Source organism: Papio anubis, chromosome X (genome assembly GCF_008728515.1).
Source record: "Papio anubis isolate 15944 chromosome X, Panubis1.0, whole genome shotgun sequence".
In the NCBI taxonomy this organism is placed as follows: Eukaryota; Metazoa; Chordata; class Mammalia; order Primates; family Cercopithecidae; genus Papio; species Papio anubis.
The window spans coordinates 31,629,737-31,647,361 of NC_044996.1; positions in this window are offsets into that span (position 1 = coordinate 31,629,737).

The window sequence follows — 17,625 nt, forward strand, 5'->3', positions numbered from 1 at the left end:
TTTATATGAAAATAGAACTCTTTGGAATCCCTTATTTTTACCGTGTATGGAGGGGCCACACACATTGCTTACATGAAAGGCCAAGATGAAAGCTTTCTTACGGATAAAATTAAACCAAAAGTATGAGCCCAAATGCTTATAGGGTCCAGGGAGGGAACATGATTAGGCTGGAGATAAACCAATATTTATTTAACAAACCGTTACACAGTGCTTATATTACACAGTCTGCTTAGCATTATTTTAATTGCTCTACGAGTTTTAACTGATTTAACTCTCACTGAAACCCGACCATTATTATCCTCATTTTAGAGGTAAGAAAACCATTATACAGAGATTAAGTCATTTTCCCAGGGTTATGTGGCTAGTAGGTGATAGGTACTGAATTTTAACTCATACACTCTGACTTCTAGACTCTGTATTCTTAATAACTGCATGGAGCCGAATTTTCAAAAGAAAATGGTATGTATGATGGTGTACTGGAGAGTGTATAACTTAAAGGACATTTAAATTTATTTAAAAGGAAATCATGAGCCAAAATAAACAGGTCTGTGGGCCAGATCAGCCAAAGTACTCTGAGTTTGCAATCCCTGGACTGAATTAAACAATGACAGGCAAAAGTTTATTCTTCTATCCTTAGTAACACCACTTATATTACAGGGCAGCAGGAAGCATTTCTGATTTTATCCTCTTTACCTTGACATAAGTCACATGCCCATTATGGGGATTTGTCAAAGAAAAGGAGATATCAGTGTTCAGTGTCATCACTTTATATGTTTAGGTTTGCAGATAAAACTTGCCAGAGATTTATGAACCTTTCAAAGGAACTAATGGCTCCCCTGCATTTGCTCCCATAGCATTTTTTTATACCTTTACCAAGGTATTTATCAAATGTCACTCCCTTTTTGAAATGAAGAATTTTCACTTTTTCTTAGTGTAAAAGATCATCCAAATGCTTACTTACAGATTTTAACAGCTTCTAACAATTTTGAAGTGTATTGATTTAAAATATATTTAGCAAGTTTCTATTAGTGTCTAACTTGAACATTTTGCTTTCTAATACAGAACATATTCTTTTATAGTGCCTCTAGATATAAATTCAGACTTTTACCAGTCCAGAACTTTAAAAAGTAACATACATTAATCTGCATCTTTGACATGTTTACAGCTCTATTTCAATGTTTGTTTTGATTGGGTTCAAAGAAATAAATGCAAACATGGCATACATTTGAAATTTCTTTTTTTTTTTTAATAATTAAAGCCATTAATTTTATTATCTTTTTTCAAATCACTTTTCTTACAGAAGTAATCACAGTTTGCATTTTGATATTTATACTCCCAGATTTTTTTCTTCTGCTTTATGAGCATGTGTGTGTATAGATGTCTACATTATTGATGTGCTGAAGAATTTATATGGAATACTTAGCTTTTTTTGCTGTTATTCATGTTTTAAATATTTTTTCAAATCTTAAGCTTTTATTTCACTTTTAACTTATTTTTTATTTAACTTGATCTATCTATTGATAAAGATTTGAATTGTTAATTTAATCAAATACATTAATTTGTTTCCAATTGTGAATTTTGACATAGTGTTTTAATTAGAATAAAAGCTTTTTCACATAATGATTATAAAATTTCTCATATAATTACTCTTAAATTCTATATGATATAATTTTTGTTTTGTTTATATAAAGTAAAAATTTTGGTATTTACTTTTTTGCACTTTGTGAGTTTAAATTTGTTTCTCCAAATTAAATAGAACAATCATCTATTGAACAGAAGAGTTTATTTTCCACTGATCTAAAACATCCCTTGAAGTTAAATATCTAAAAAATTTTTCAGTTCTGCTACGATATATATGACTATTCCCAGACAAATATTTTTGTTTTAATTCTTATTACTATATAGAATAATTCCCTGTTTCACATTAAGCAGAACAAGTTATCTTTCTCTTCAAGTTTATATTTAATTTTGGAAGTATTCTGTTGAAAGTATTCATTTTTTATGATATTTAAACTCATTTTAACCATCGATATTAAAAATTCCTTTGAGTTTGCTTTGAGTGTATAAATATAGTCTAGAATTAAAATATTTAAAATATTTATAATTCATGCTCTCGGGAACTAGCATTCCATATGATCAGTTCGCTTATGGCCTAGAAAGCCTCACATTCTTAGATGTGGATTTCACAGGTTACATAGTTGGAATTACTTTAAATGTTTTATAACAGTCATTGCTTTCATGAATGTATTATTCTTTATTCCATCATACTCTTGGTTGTAAGCGTTAATGGTTTCCATAAAAGATAAAGATTTTATATATTCACATCTAACGTATTCTTTAGTGAATTTTGTTCTTAGATTTAAGAATTTCTTTGTTGTTAATTTTATTAATCTTTCCTACGTGCGATGCACACACCAAACCTGGTGAGTTATTTGGTCACTGCCATTAATCTATTTATATATTCACTAATAATTCAATTTTTTGTTTTTAATGTTTTTAAATATAATTTGAGTTGAATGTTTATTTATTTCCAGTCTTCTGGATTTTAAAATTAATATTCTTAAGGTTATATGTTTTTCTCTTATAAATGTGTTAATAATTATACAAACTTTATGATAATTACTTTCAGTGAACTACTTTATATAATAAGTAAATTACCCATTTTTATACACTGAGTAAGAATATATTTAAAGTTCAAACAAACATCATGTTGCTCCTCACACTCAAAACGTCTGGCTCTAGCCATCAGTTGATTTCTACTAATTTAATAATTTGTTTTGGAAGAGCATTATAAATAATTTTAGTTAATGGATTGATTTTCATCATTTTTTTATAGGTTCAAAATATTAACTTTTGTAATATAGCATAACTGAAATGATTTCTACCTCTTTTTTTTTTCAATATATATTAGCTTTATTTTTTATTTTTATTTTATATATTATTATTATAATTTTTAAGTTCTAGGGTACATGTGCATAACGCAGGCCTGTTTACATGTATACTGTGCCGTTGCTGTGCTGCACCCATCAATCCTTGTCAGCACCCATCAACTCACGGCCACACGGTATAATCCCAGCTGCAATCCTCCCTACCCCTCCCCCATGATAGTACCCCAGTGTGTGTGATGTCTCCTCCCTGTTCAGCGACTACTGTCAGTTCCCACCTATGAGTGAGAACATGCAGTTTATTTCAGTTCTTTGTATTGCTGTATAATGATGGCTCAGCTGTATCCTATGTCCAGTATTGTGGGGGAAGGATTTACAAACTCATCCTTTGAATAATGCAATAGACCACATTTTAACCAGTCCGTCACTGATGGACATTTGAGGCGGGGATTCCAAGTCTTTGCTATTAGGAATAGTGCTGCAACAAACATAATGTGGTGCATGCGCCCTTAGCAGCATTGACAACTTTGGTATATCCCCAGTAATGGGATGGCTGGGTCATAAGTAAGGGTACATCTAGTTCTAGATCCTTGAGAATCAGCTTATACTGTTTTCCTCTCCATAATGGTTGAACTAGTTTTACAATCCCACCAACAGTGTAAAAGTGTTCCTATTTCTCCACATCCTCTCCAGCACCTGTTGTTTCCTGACCTTTAAATGAGATCGCCATTCTAACTGGTGTGAGTATGCACTACTGCTCGACTGTATTTCTCTCTTGATGGCCAGTGGATGGAGGAGCGATTTTTCAGTGGTTCTGTTGGCTGCAGTTTGAATCGTCTCTTTGAGAAATTGCCTGTTCATATCCTTTGGGTCTGTTCTTTTATGAGGCTGTTTGTTTTTTTTGTAAATTTGTTTGAGTTCTTTGTCGATTCTAGATATTAGCCCTTTGTCAGATGAGTGATTGCAAAAATTTTCTCCCATTCTTTGTGGAGAGGGTTGCCTGTTCACTCTTGGATGGTAGTTTTCTTTTGCTGTGCAGAAGCTCTTTAGTTTAATGAGATCCCATTTGTCAATTTTGGCTTTTGCTGCCGCTGTTTTTTCTTTTTTTTTTTATTTATTTATATTTATTTATTTATTTATTTGTTTATTATTATTATACTGTGTTGTGGGTACATGTGCATAACATGGTGGTTTGTTACATATGTATACTTGTGCCTTGTTGGTGTGCTGCACCCATCAACTCGTCATTTACATCAGGTATAACTCCCAATGCAATCCCTCCCTCCCTCCTCCCCATGATTAGCCCCCGTGTGATGTTCCCTTCCCGAAGTCCAAGTGGGATCTCATTGTTCAGTTCCCACCTAAGGAGGAGAACATGCGTTTGGTTTTCTGTTCTTGGGTGATGTTTGCTAAGAATGATGGATTCCAGCTGCATCCATGTCCTCCTACAAAGGACAATAAACTCATCCTTTTGATGGCTGCATAGCATTCCATGGTATATGTGCCACATTTTCAATCCAACCGTCACTGATGGACATTTGCTGGATTCCAAGTCTTGCTATTGTGAATAGTGTGCTGCAATAAACATACGGTGTGATGTGTCTTTAGAGCCAGCATAATTTATAATCCTTTTGGTATAGGTAGTGTTTCAAATAAAGATGTATTGGTATTAAACAGATAGAATTACCGGAATATTCACACACATTTACAGTTTATTCGATTTTTGACAAATCGAAAACAGTCGGGGATTATTTATTGGGTCGAAAGTTGGTTACACATAAGGTAGAGTGTTGAAACCGGATCTCTTTTCTACTTATATTTGTACTAATTCAAGATGGATTAGAGACTTAAATGTTAGAGCTGCCAGTTGCTTTTTGGTGTTTTGGGACATGAAGTCTTTGCCCATGCCTATGTCCTGAATAGTATTACCTAGGTTTTCCTCTAGGTTTTATGGTATTAGGTCTAACATTTAAGTGTCTAACCATCTTGAATTAATTCTCATATAAGGAGTAAGGAAAGGATCCAGTTTCAGCTTACTTGTATGCTAGCCAATTTTCCCAATTTTCTATTAAATAGGAATCCTTTCCTCATTTCTTTTGTTTCCTCTCAGGTCATTTCAGTTCATGGCTGTAGATGTGTGTACATTTCCTGAGGACTCTGTTCTGTTTCATTGGTCTGCATCTCTGTTTCTTTGGTACCCAGTACCATGCTGTTTTGAAGTTACTGTGTTTGTAGTATAGTTTGAAGTCAGGTAGCTGGATGCCTCCAGCTTTGTTCTTTTTGACTTAGGGATTGTCTTGGAGATGCGGGCTCTTTTTTGGTTCCATATGAACTTTAAAGCAGTTTTTTCCACCCTGTGGAAGAAAGTCATTGGTAGCTTGATGGGGATGGCATTGAATCTATAAATAATCTTGGGCAGTATGGCCATTTTCAATGGTTTATCTTCCTATCCCATGAGCATGGTATGTTCTTCCATTTGTTTGTGTCTTCTTTATTTCACTGAGCAGTGGTTTGTAGTTCTCCTTGAAGAGGTCCTTTACATCCCTTGTAAGTTGGATTCCTAGGTATTTTATTCTCTTTGAAGCAATTGTGAATGGAAGTTCATTCATGATTTGGCTCTGTTTGTCTGTTACTGGTATAAGAATGCTTAGATTTTTTGCACATTGATTTTGTATCCTGAGACTTTGCTGAAGTTGCTTATTAGCTTAAGGAGATTTTGGGCTGAGACGACGGGATTTTCTTAAATATACAAACTGTCATCTGCAAACAGGGACAAATTTTCGTTTGACTTCTTCTTTCCCTAACTGAATATCCTTGATTTCTCTGCCTGATTGTTCTAGCCAGAACTTCCAACACTGGCGTGGAATAGAGTGGTGAGAGAGGGCATCCCGTCTTGTGCCAGCTTTCAAAGGAATTTTTCCAGGTCGCCCCAACTAAGCATGATATTGGCTGTGGGTTTGGTTGGCAAATAGCTCTTATTATTTTGAGGTAATGCCCATCACTCAATTTATTGAGCTGCGCTGAAGGTGTTTAAATTTTGTCAAAAGCCTTTTCTTGCATCTATTGAGATAATCATGTGGTTCTTGTCTTTGGTTCTGTTTTATATGCTGGATTATGTTTATTGATTTTATGTGATGTTGAACTCAGCCTTGCATCCCAGGGATGAAGCCCACTCTGATCATGGTGTATAAGCTTTTGATGCTGCTGAACTGGGTTTGCTAGTATCATTGAGGATTTGCATCGATGTTCATCAGGGATATTATCTAAAATTTCTTTTTTTTGTTGTGTACCAGGCTTTTAAAATAGGATGATGTTATCTCTATAAATGAGTTAGGAGGATTCCCTCTTTTTCTATTGATTGGAATAGTTTCAGCTGAATGGTAACAGCCTTCCTTGTAACTCTGGTAGAATTCATATAGCTGTCAATCCATCTGGTCCTGACATTTTTGGTTGGTAGGCTATTAATTATTGCCTCAATTTCAGAGCTCGCTATTGGTCTATTCAGGGATTCAACTTCCGTCAGTCTGAAGATGTAAATAACCAGGAAATTATCCATTTCTTCTAGATTTTCTGGTTTCTGTACAGGTGTTTATAGTATTCTGATGGTAGTTTGTATTTCTGCAGCGGTCGGTGTGGTGATATCCCTTTATCATTTTTTATTGCATCTATTTGATTCTTTCTTTCTTCTTTTTATTAGTCTTAAGTAGCGGTCTGTCAATTTTATTATTGATCTTCCCAAAACCACAACCTCTGATTCATACGATTTTTTGAGGGTTTTTGTGTCTCTATCTCCTTCAGTTCTGCCTCATTCTTAAGGCTTCTTGCCTTCTGCTAGCTTTTGAATGTGTTTCTGTTCTTGCTTCCTCTAGTTCTTTAATTGTGATGTTAGAGTGTCAATTTTAGACTTTTCCTGCTTTCTCTTGTGGGCATTTAGTGCCATAAATTTCCTCACACAGCTTTAAATGTCCCGTGATTCTGGTATGTTGTATCTTTGTTCCTCATTAGTTCTTAAAGCATCTTATTTCTGCCTTCATTCTCATATACCCAGTAGTCATTCAGGAGCAGGTTGTTCAGTTTCCATGTAGTTGAGCTGGGTTTTGATTGAGTTTCTTAGTCCTGAGTTCTAGCTTGATTGCACTGTGGTCTGAGAGACAGTTTGTTATAATTTCTGTTCTTGTACATTTGCTGAGGAGTGCTTTTACTTCCAATTATGTGGTCAATTTTGAATAAGTGCTATGTGGTGCTGAGAAGAATGTATATTCTGTTGATTTGGGGTGGGAGAGTTCTATAGATGTCTATTAGGTCTGCTTGCTGCAGAGATGAGTTCAATTCCTGATATCCTTGTTAACTTTCTGTCTCTTTGATCTGTGTGTAATGTTGACAGTGGAGTGTTGGAAGTCTCCCATTATTATTGTATGGGAGTCTAAGTCTCTTTGTAAGTCTCTCATGACTTGCTTTATGAATCTGTGCTCCTTGGTATTGGGTGCATATATATTTAGGATAAGCAATGTTGAATTGATCCTTTTACCTTTATGTAATGGCCTTCTTTGTCTCTTTTAATTCTTGACGGTTTAAAGTCTTGTTTTATCAGAGACTAGTATTGCAACTCCTGCTTTTTGTTCTCCATTTGCTTTACAAATCTTCCTCCATCCCTTTATTTTGAGCCTATGTGTCTCTCATGCGGTGAGATAGTCTCCTGAATACAGCAGACTGATGAGTCTTGACTCTTTATCCAGTTTGCCAGTCTGTGTCTTTAATTGCTACTTTAGTCCATTTACATTTAAGGTTACACATTGTTATGAACTTGATCCCCACACATATTAACTGTTTTGTCTGTTAGTTGATGCAGTTTCTTCCTAGCCTAAATGGTCTTTACATGTTGGCATGCTTTTGCAATGGTTGGCACCGTTGTCTTTTCCCCATGTTGAGTGCTTCCCTTCAGGGCCTCAGGCAGGCCCTAGGGGTGACAAAATCCTACATTTTGCTTATCTGTAAAGGATTTTATTTCTCCTTCACTTAAGGAACTTAGTTTGGCTGGATATAGAAATTCCAGTTTAAAATTTTTCTTGAAGAATGCTAAATATTGGCCCCCACTCTCTTCTGGTTTGTAGAGTTTCTGCCGAGATCTGCTGTTAGTCTGATGCTGGCTTCCTTTGTGGGGTAACCCGACCTTTCTCTGGCTGTTCTTAAGATTTTTCCTTCATTTCAACTTTGTGAATCTGGCAATTATGTGTCTTGAGTTGTTTTCTCAGGAGTATCTTTGTGGCGCTCTCTGATTTCCTGGATTTGAAGCTAAGGCCTGCTCTACTAGGTTGTAGTTCTCCTGATGACATCCTGAAGAGTGTTTTCCAATCCCATTCCATTTTCCCCTCACTTTCAGCACCCCAATCAGGCATAGATTTCACCTCACCTAATCTCATACTTTGCAGGCTTTGTTCCATTTCTTTTCTTCTTTTTTTCTTTGGTTTCTCTTCTCTCGCCTATTTCTATCTACTTTGATCCTCAATCACGGATACTCTTTCTTTCATGACGTGAGTCGGTTACTGAAGCTTGTGCATTTGTCACGATTTCTTTTGTGCTTCGCGGTTTTTCATCCTTTCATTTCGCTTAGGACCTTCTGCATTAATTATCAGTCATCAATTCTTCCAGTTTTTTCAAGATTTTAGTTTCATGGCGCTTGGCACGAATCTCTTTAGCTCTGAGAAGTTTGATGGACTGAAGCCTTCTTCTCTCATCTCCCAAAGTCATTCTCTGTCAAGCTTTGAACCGCTGTTGATGGCGAGCTGGCGCCCTTTGCCGGGGAGATGCTTCTATTTTTGAATTTCCAGCTTCGCCCTTTGCTTTTCCCACCTTTAGGGTTTTATCTGCCTGGTCTTGATGATGATGGTGATGTACTAATGGGTTTTAGGTGTCCTTCCCACGGATAGTTTTCCTAACAGTCAGGACCCTCAGCTGTAGGTCTGTTGGAGATTGCTTGAGGTCCACTCCAGACCCTGTTTGTCGGGTGTCAGCAGCAGAGCTGCAGAAGATAGAATATTGCTGAACAGTGAGTGCACTCTGTCTTGATTCTTGCTTTGGAGGCTTCCCTCTCAGGGGTATAATACTCCACCCTGTGAGGTGTGGGGTGTCAGACTGCTCCTCAGTGGGGATGTTCCCCAGTTAGCTACCCAGGGGTCAGGGACCCACTTGAGCAGGCAGTCTGTCCCTTCTCAGATCTCAACTCCGTGTTGGGAGATCCACCGCTCTTCGTGTGCTGTCAGACAGAGTCGCTTGCATCTGCAGAGTTTCTGCTGCTTTTGTTGTTTACTGTGCCTCTGTCCCAGAGTGTGGAGTCTACAGACAGGCAGGTTTCCCTTGAGCTGCTGTGAGCTCCCACCCAGTCTCTGGGAACTTCCCAGTGGCCTGGCCACCTACTAAGCCTCAGCACGAAGTGCCTCCCAGCCTCCCCTGCTGCCTGTCGCCGATATCGCAGACTGCTGCTAGCACGAGGGAGGCCCGCGGGCTGGACCTCTCGCCAGGTGCGGGATATAATCTCCTGGTGTCTCTGTTTCACAAGTTTAGTATTGGGGCAGTGGAGTTACCCAATTTTCCAGGTGTTGTGTGTCTCAGTTCCCCTGGCTAGGAAAAGGATCTCTTTCCCCGCGCCTCCCAGGTGAGGCGCATGCCTCGCCTGCTTTCAGCTCGCTGTCGGGCTGCAGCAGCTGACCAGCACCAATTTTCTGGCACTCCCCAGTGAGATGAACCCAGTACCTCAGTTGAAAATGCAGAAATCACCGGTCTTCTGTGTCACTGGCGCTGGGAGTTGGAGACTGGAGCTGTTCCTATTCGGCCATCTTGCTCCGTCCCCCCACATTTGAAATTTCTACATAGCTTAACAAATACAGGAAGTAGAAAACTTCAGTCACAAACTCAAATGTAAAAGAGTGTAGTGTTATTTATTTCTCTTCAACTGAAATTCACCTAGCTTTTAACCTGCATTTCAACTTTCTGCAATAAACTTAATCCTACAATATAATATAACTTAAGTATTTCTGATTTTAAACTCAGTGCATTATGATTCTCACTACTCAACTCTACCTTCTTCCCTTCTCTTCTGGGCATTCTAATTTCCTTTGGGTCTGAATGGCAATCTGCTATTCTTATTGACTTTATAAGATTATTCTGCTGCACAAGGAAATAAAAATCACCTGTAATTCTAAATCCCAGGAAAATGTTAATAATATTTTAGGACATTTCTTTTTTTTCTGTGCATACAGATCTGCATAGAAAAACATGAAATATATGTTTCTCTGTGTGTATAGGTAGGCTCTTTATTTTTTTGGCCCATATATCTTTAGATATTCTCCAGAGAGGAAGAGATGAAAGGCAAATTTTCTGGGTGAATTATTGTCTCTTTGGCATATCTCCCCAAGGCCCCATAGACCATTTCTTGCCCTCCTGTGGGAGTGGGAGAGATTAGTCTATCTAATACCAGTTATTATCTTGCGACCCTCACAAGTAAACATCACAGAAATAAGTTCAAGCTGGTTTTTGCTCAAATCCTCTGTTGATTAATCCAAACCATACAGAGTGGTGCTGGTAGACAGTGGATTTAAAAATTGATTAGTGAGTCCCTGATTTTTCTCTCTTTTCCTATCTATTTATTGAGGGTGTGTTCACTGCACTTTCTCATTTTCCCATGAGGATTTTTTCTCTAGTTCTGTGAAGAAGGATGTCTACTCTCTTTTCTTCATGCCACCCTCTTTTCTCTTCAGTTCATTTGTTCTTATTTCCTTTTATTATTTTATTTTCCTTTATCCTGAAGTCCCTGCTTCCCATTTTTTCTGTGCCTGTTATCATACCATCAGATATTTGCAAGTCCTACATCAATGTCAACTTTCTCTCCCCACTCCTTCCTTGCATACCATTGGTTTCCAGCATGGATTGTCAGGTAAAACTGCTTCTTCTTCCTGGTAGAAAGAGTGGGGAGTTCTGAGTCCTATAATTGGAAATGGAGATGTGGTAAGAAGAATGTCAGGGTGATTCTCCACTCTGGATTACTGTCTGCTATTTAATATTTTTATATTCTTGAAGAAAACCTAAAATAAAAATAAACAAAAAAGTACATCTCACACAAGGAGAATTTCTTTTCTACTAAAAATCCTTCATTGAACCATCATAAGACATTAATTGATTCCTTGCCAGCATAACCGTGACCTTATTATTATAGAAACAGTTTGTCCCCTTCTCAAGTTGGATTACATTGCACAGCCTTTTTCCATTAACTTGACATTACATGGCATCACTGAGCTATCCTTTTTATTCTTACAATCATATAGCAAACACTTTCTTTTGTGATTATTTTTGAAATATATTTTTAAAATCATCACATTACTCCACCATGTTTATGCACCACAATATATTTAATTATTTCCCAATGTTTAATATTTAGGTTGTATCTATGTGTATTATAAAATTTACAAAAATTATCTGGTATATCACTTGTGCGTGTCTAATAATTTCCGTAGAATGATTTCCTTAAAAGTAGAATTTGGGGCCAAAACATAAAATGGGTTGCTTTTTATTAAAATAATTTACATGAAAAAGTAATTATAATTTTAAATTATAAAAGTAATACAAACCAGGCACTAAAAAAAAAAGAAGGGTATAAAATAGAAACTATAAGTCAGTTCTGTCATCTCACTCCTTAGAGATCATCATTTTATCAGGTTAATGTCTATTTTTAGTATGAACAATTTTAATACTCTTTTAAATATTGTCAACTGGTATCCACAAAGGTCAACCATTTAAAAATCCCACTAGCAGTTGACAAAAGTGCTGATTTCACTATATACTCATTAACTTTATGGAATTCACATTTATTAATATTCAACATTTGATGAAGATTTAGAGTTTGAAAGTACTTTTTTTTACATTAACAATACTGGATATATGTATACTTATCATTTATACACACGTATTACAAATATTTGCTCCGTCTTGTAACTAAATTTTTTGATGTGTTTTTATGTAGTTTTTGCATTTTTTTGTAGTCATATTTATCAGCCTTTACCTTTGTGATTTATTTTTGCTTTTATATTTAAATGGTCTTCTTTTTCCCATGAGCAAATAAATGTTCACCTATATTTCCTCACAACCATTTAAAATTTGAAATTCTAATATAATTTTAATTATAATATTATTGCAAACATAAGAAAAGTATATAAGTTGAATATACTCAATATCTATGAACCAAACATAGATTTAACTGATGCTAACATTTTGCCATGTTTGTTAATTTTTTTTTGGCAAACAATTACAGCTATAGCTAAAGTCACACCTCTATCCCTTTGCTCTCCCTTTCTCTGCTGAAATTTGCATAACTTTCCTGCATGTTTTTATATTTACTACATATATTTATAACCATAAGCACTACAAATTATTGTTTTGTGTGCTTTAACATTCTGCTAGATACAATCCGTTTCCAACAGATCTTTGTCATCTAATATTATACTTTTAAAATTTATCCAGATAGGTGCCTCTATTTCTAATCTATACATTTCTACTACCTTAGCACATGTAATTGTATAAATGTGGAGTTCTTTGTGAATTACTGGTTCATACCACTTATATATTTTTAAATTGTGTTTTTTTAAAAAAATTATGGATATTTGGAAAGCTCTTTATTTTCTTGATCCAAATCCTTCATGTGTTATATATGTAAAAAGTATCTGTTACAAATCTGTAATTTTTCTTTTAAATTTATAATTTGTGACATACCCAAGTTTTATTTTTGTTTTATTTTTTATTTTTTGAGACGGAGTTTCACTCTTGTTGTCTAGGCCAGAGTGCAATGGGCATGATCTCGGTTCACCACAACCTCCGTCTCCCGGGTTCAAGTGATTCTCCTGCCTCAGCCTCCCGAGTAGCTGGGATTACAGCCATGTGCCACCACGCCTGGCTAATTTTGTATTTTCAATAGAGATGGGGTTTCTTCATGTTGATCAGGCTGGTCTTGAACTTCCGACCTCAGGTGATGCACCCGCCTCAGCCTCCCAAAGTGCTAGGATTACAGGCAAGAGCCATTGCACCTAGCCTATTTATTTCTTTTTTCAACTTTTATATTAAGTTTAGGGGTATAAATGCAGGCTTGTTACATAGGTAAACTTGTGTAATGGGGGTTACACAGATTATTGCATCACCCAGGTATTAAGCCTACTACCTATTAGTTATTTTTCTTGATCATCTGCCTCCTCCCACCCTCCACCTTCTGAAAGGCCACAGTGTGTGTTGTTCCCTTCTATGTGTCCATATTCTCTCATCATTTAGCTTCCACTTATAAGTGAGAATATGCAGTATTTGGTTTTCTCTTCCTGTGTTGGTTTGCTAAGGGTAATATCCTCCAGCTCCATGCATGTCCCTGCAAAGGACATGATCTCGTTTCTTTTTTATGTTTGCATAGTATTCCGTGGTGTATATGTACCACATTTGATTTATCCAGTTTATCATTGATGGGCATTTAGGTTGATTTCATGTCTTTGCTATTGTGGATAGTGCTGCAATGAACATACTCATGTGGTGCCTTTATAATAGAATGATTTCTATTCATTTGCATGTATACCCAGTAATGGGATTGCTGAGTCAAATGGTAGTTCTGCTTATAGGTCTTTGAGGAATTGTCATACTGCTTTCCACAATGGTTGAACTAATTTATGCTCCCACCAAGACTGTATAAGCATTCTTTTTTGTTGTTTTTTTTATTTGACAACCTTGCCAGCATCTAGTATTTTTTGGCTTTTAAATAATAGCCCTTCTGACTGGAGTGAGGTGGAATCTCATTGTGGTTTTTATTTGAATTTCTCTAATGTTGAGCTTTTCTTTTCATATGCTTGTTGACTGCATGTATGTCTTCTTTTGAAAAGTATCTGTTCATATCCTTTGCCCACTTTTTAATGGGGTTGTTTCTTTCTTGTAAATTTGTTTAAGTTCCTTGTAGAAGTTGGGTATTAGGCCTTTGTCAGATGCATAGTTTGCAAAAATTTTCTCCCATTCTTTAGGTTGTCTGTTTATTCTGTTGATTGTTTCTTTTGCTGTGTTCTTTAGTTTAATGAAATCCCATTTGTGAATTTTTCCTTTTTTTGCAATTGCTTTTGGCGCCTTCATCATGAAATCTTTGACTGTGCCTATGTCCTGAATGGTTGTCTTCTAGGGTTTTTATAGTTTGAGGTTTTACATTTAAGTTATAATCATACTTAAGTTTTAAATTTTAATACAGCTCTATTTATCCACTATATCCTTTATGATTTGTATTTTTTTTTGTAAAAAGAGTATCTTAATTCAATGGCATACAAATATTTTCCTTGCTCTAGAAATGTTCAAACTTGGATTATCAACTTTAGGTATTTGATTCACATGAAATTACTTCTGTGTATGGTGTGGGATAGGGCTGTCTTTAAATAAATATCAAATGGGCACAGCACCATTTAAGTAATGATGTAGTAAGGGAACCTCTGCCATATACTAAGTTGCCATATAAATACTCATCTTTTTTCTAGGCTTTCTATTCTGTCCCATCATTTTATTTCTTTATTGCTGGCTCAAAACCTGCTTTTTAAGTCACTATACCTTTATGATGAATCTTTGTCTGGTAGGGCAAGTTTTTTTATTATTATTCTTTGACATTTTTATTATTTTTAAGCCTTTGTCATCTCCAAATTAACTTAAGGTCAGTTGGCCCATTTCTATGAAATACCTTTTCAAAATTTTAATTGGAATTCTTTTGAATTTGTTGATAATGGGAACAACTGTGAACTTTATTTTCTCTGTGTTAACAAACATGGTACATCTGTCTTTATGGTTTGTCTTTTATAGCATTATCGTCTGTGAATGATAGCAATTGTAGTTCTTCATGTTTAGTTCACAGGCCTTTAATTTATTTTTCTTTTCTTTTTTTTTCTACCAACTGGAACCTCTGCTATATGCTCAATAGAAGCAGCAATAGTGGTCATTCTTGTCATTTTCTCAACTTGAAAAGGAACACTGGATTTTCCATAATTTTTCACCATCTATGAGAAACTTTGTTCGCATGTTTTTTCATTTCTTTTTAAAAAATTTTCCTTCAGGGGTACATGTGCAGGTTTGTTACATGTATATATTACATGATACTGAGGTTTGGGGTATGATTGATTCTGTCACCCAGGTAGTAAGCCTAGTCACCAGTAAATAGTTTTTCAGTTCTTGCCCCTCTTTTCTCTCCTATTTTGAATTCCCCAGTGTCTGTTGTTCCAATCTTTATGTTCATGTGTACCCAATGATTAACTCCTACTTATAAGTGAGAACATGTGATATTTGTTTTTCTTTCTCTACATTAATTCACTTAGGATAATGGTCTCCAGCTATATCCATGTTGCTGCAAAGGACATGATTTTGCTCTTTTTTATGGCTTCAGAGTATACCATGGTGTACATATACCATATTTTCTTTATGCAATCCATCTTTGATGGGCACCTGGGTTGATTCCATGTCTTTGCAGTTGTGAGTCATGCTGCAATAAACATACAAGTACATGTGTGTTTTTGGTAGAACTATTTATATTCCTTTGGGTATATACCCAATAATGAGATTGTATTTTAAACATTTTACCAGTAAGCACCTCATTTGCTGTGGGATATGGAATCAACCTAAATGCTCATCAGTGGTAGACTGAATAAAGACAATGTGGCACATATACACCATAGAATATTATGTAGCCACAAAAAAGAGTGAGATCATGTCTTTGCAACAATATGGATAGAGCCAGAGGCCATTATCCTAAGCAAACTAACACAGAAACAGAAAACCAAATACTGCTTGTTCTCACTTATGAGTGGGAGTTAAACACTGAGTACATATGGACATAAATAAGGGAACAATAGATACTGGAGCCTACTTGAAAGTGAAGGGTGGGAGGAGGGTTAGGATTGAAAAACTGTCCTGTACTATGCTTATTACATAGGTGATGAAATAATCTGTTCGTTAAACTCCCATGACACTTCATTTACCTATATAACAAACTTGCACATATGTATCTTTGAATCTAAAATAAAAGTTTAAAAAAGTGAAAAGTAAAAAAAAATTCCTTTTTTTTTCTTCTTGCACTTTATTGGATTGTTTAAATTTCCTTTATTCTCAAGGATTTGGGGTCAACTTACGTGCCTATTGCCTAATGCTCTTTGCTCTGTCAGTACTTCCTTTCTCTTTCTTGAGAGTACTTATATGCATTTAAACAATTCTTGTTTCATTTTGTCCGTGAAATTAGTACACTATCTTGCTAGAAATGGAAGTCTGCAATTAATATTTTTAGTCCATATGGAATTTATCTTAGAGGGTCATATAAACTAAAAAATCCACTTCTAAAAATTTGCCAAGTTGCCAACCAACAGTTCCAGTGTCATTATTGAAAAATTCCTTCTTTCCTTATTAATTTGGAATGGTGCCTAATCATATACTCTTCTTCTATGGGTTAAGATCTACTTCTGAGACATCTATAATATGTAAATATGTTTGTCTATTCTTATATTTATATCTTATTCTAATGATTATAATTGTAAAATACATTTTAATGTCAGATAATGTAGCAGCCTCTTCGTTACTCTTTCTTTGCAAAATTTTGTTGACTATTTTATCTGGTTTTTCTGATGAATATTTTAAACTTTTGGTAAATTTTACATAAAAATATGTTTCAAATTTTGTTTTCAAATAATTAAACTCTTTTAAAGTCACCTTATTAGAATGTTATTTTAGGTACTTCAGTAAGGTCCATATGTTTGTTACATATATTCTACATTCTTATTTATTACTAAGCATTTTTGGTTAATATTTTCTAGATTAAAAATAAACAATGTAAGATAGTGATATGGCAAAACATAATAATACAAAAATGCATACAGTGAGAAGTATATCTTTCCCACATGCTATGTCTCTGTGTCTGACAGTATCATTTTGGAATGCATTTGTTTGCAAATAACAAAATACAACACTAATGATGGGTAAATACATAAGGAATTTGTTCATTCTATGCAGTAAGATCTCCAGGATTAGGCAATCTGGAGTTGGTATGACTGAGAGAAGGCATCAGGGACCCAGGCATCTTTCATCTTTCTACCCTGCTGCCCTTAGCACACGGACGTTCATCTTCATATTTGCCACCTTATGGTATTAAACTTCCAGTCATGAGTTCATGTTCACAGTAGAACAAGGAGAAAGAGGTATGACTGCTGCAATTGTCTGAATGTTCGTGTTTTCCTCAAATTCACATGTTGAAATTCTAACTCCCAAGGTTATGATATTAGTAGGTAGGGCCTTTAGAAGGTAACTAGACCATGAGGGCAGAGCCCTCATGAATGGGATTAGTGCAACTTAAAAAAGAGGCTCAGAGACACCCTCATCCCTTTCACCATGTGAAGTAACAGCAAAAGGATGGACATCTGTGAACCAGGAGGGGGGCCCTCACCAGATACTGAATCTGCCTTAATCTTGGACTTGCCAGTCAACAGAGTTGTGAGAAATAAATTTCTGTGGTTTGTAAAATACCTTGTTTATGGCATTTTTTGATAGCAGCCCCAGACCAAGACAACAGCCAACCAAGTCTTTGTCCTTTAAAATTTTCCTATAAGTGTCATCTAGAAAGTTGCTGTTAGACCTAATTGGCCAGAACTTGGTCTCATGTCCAGCCAGGCTGAAAGTGAGAAAGCGAATACTTTTAGCTGGACATGTTGCTTTC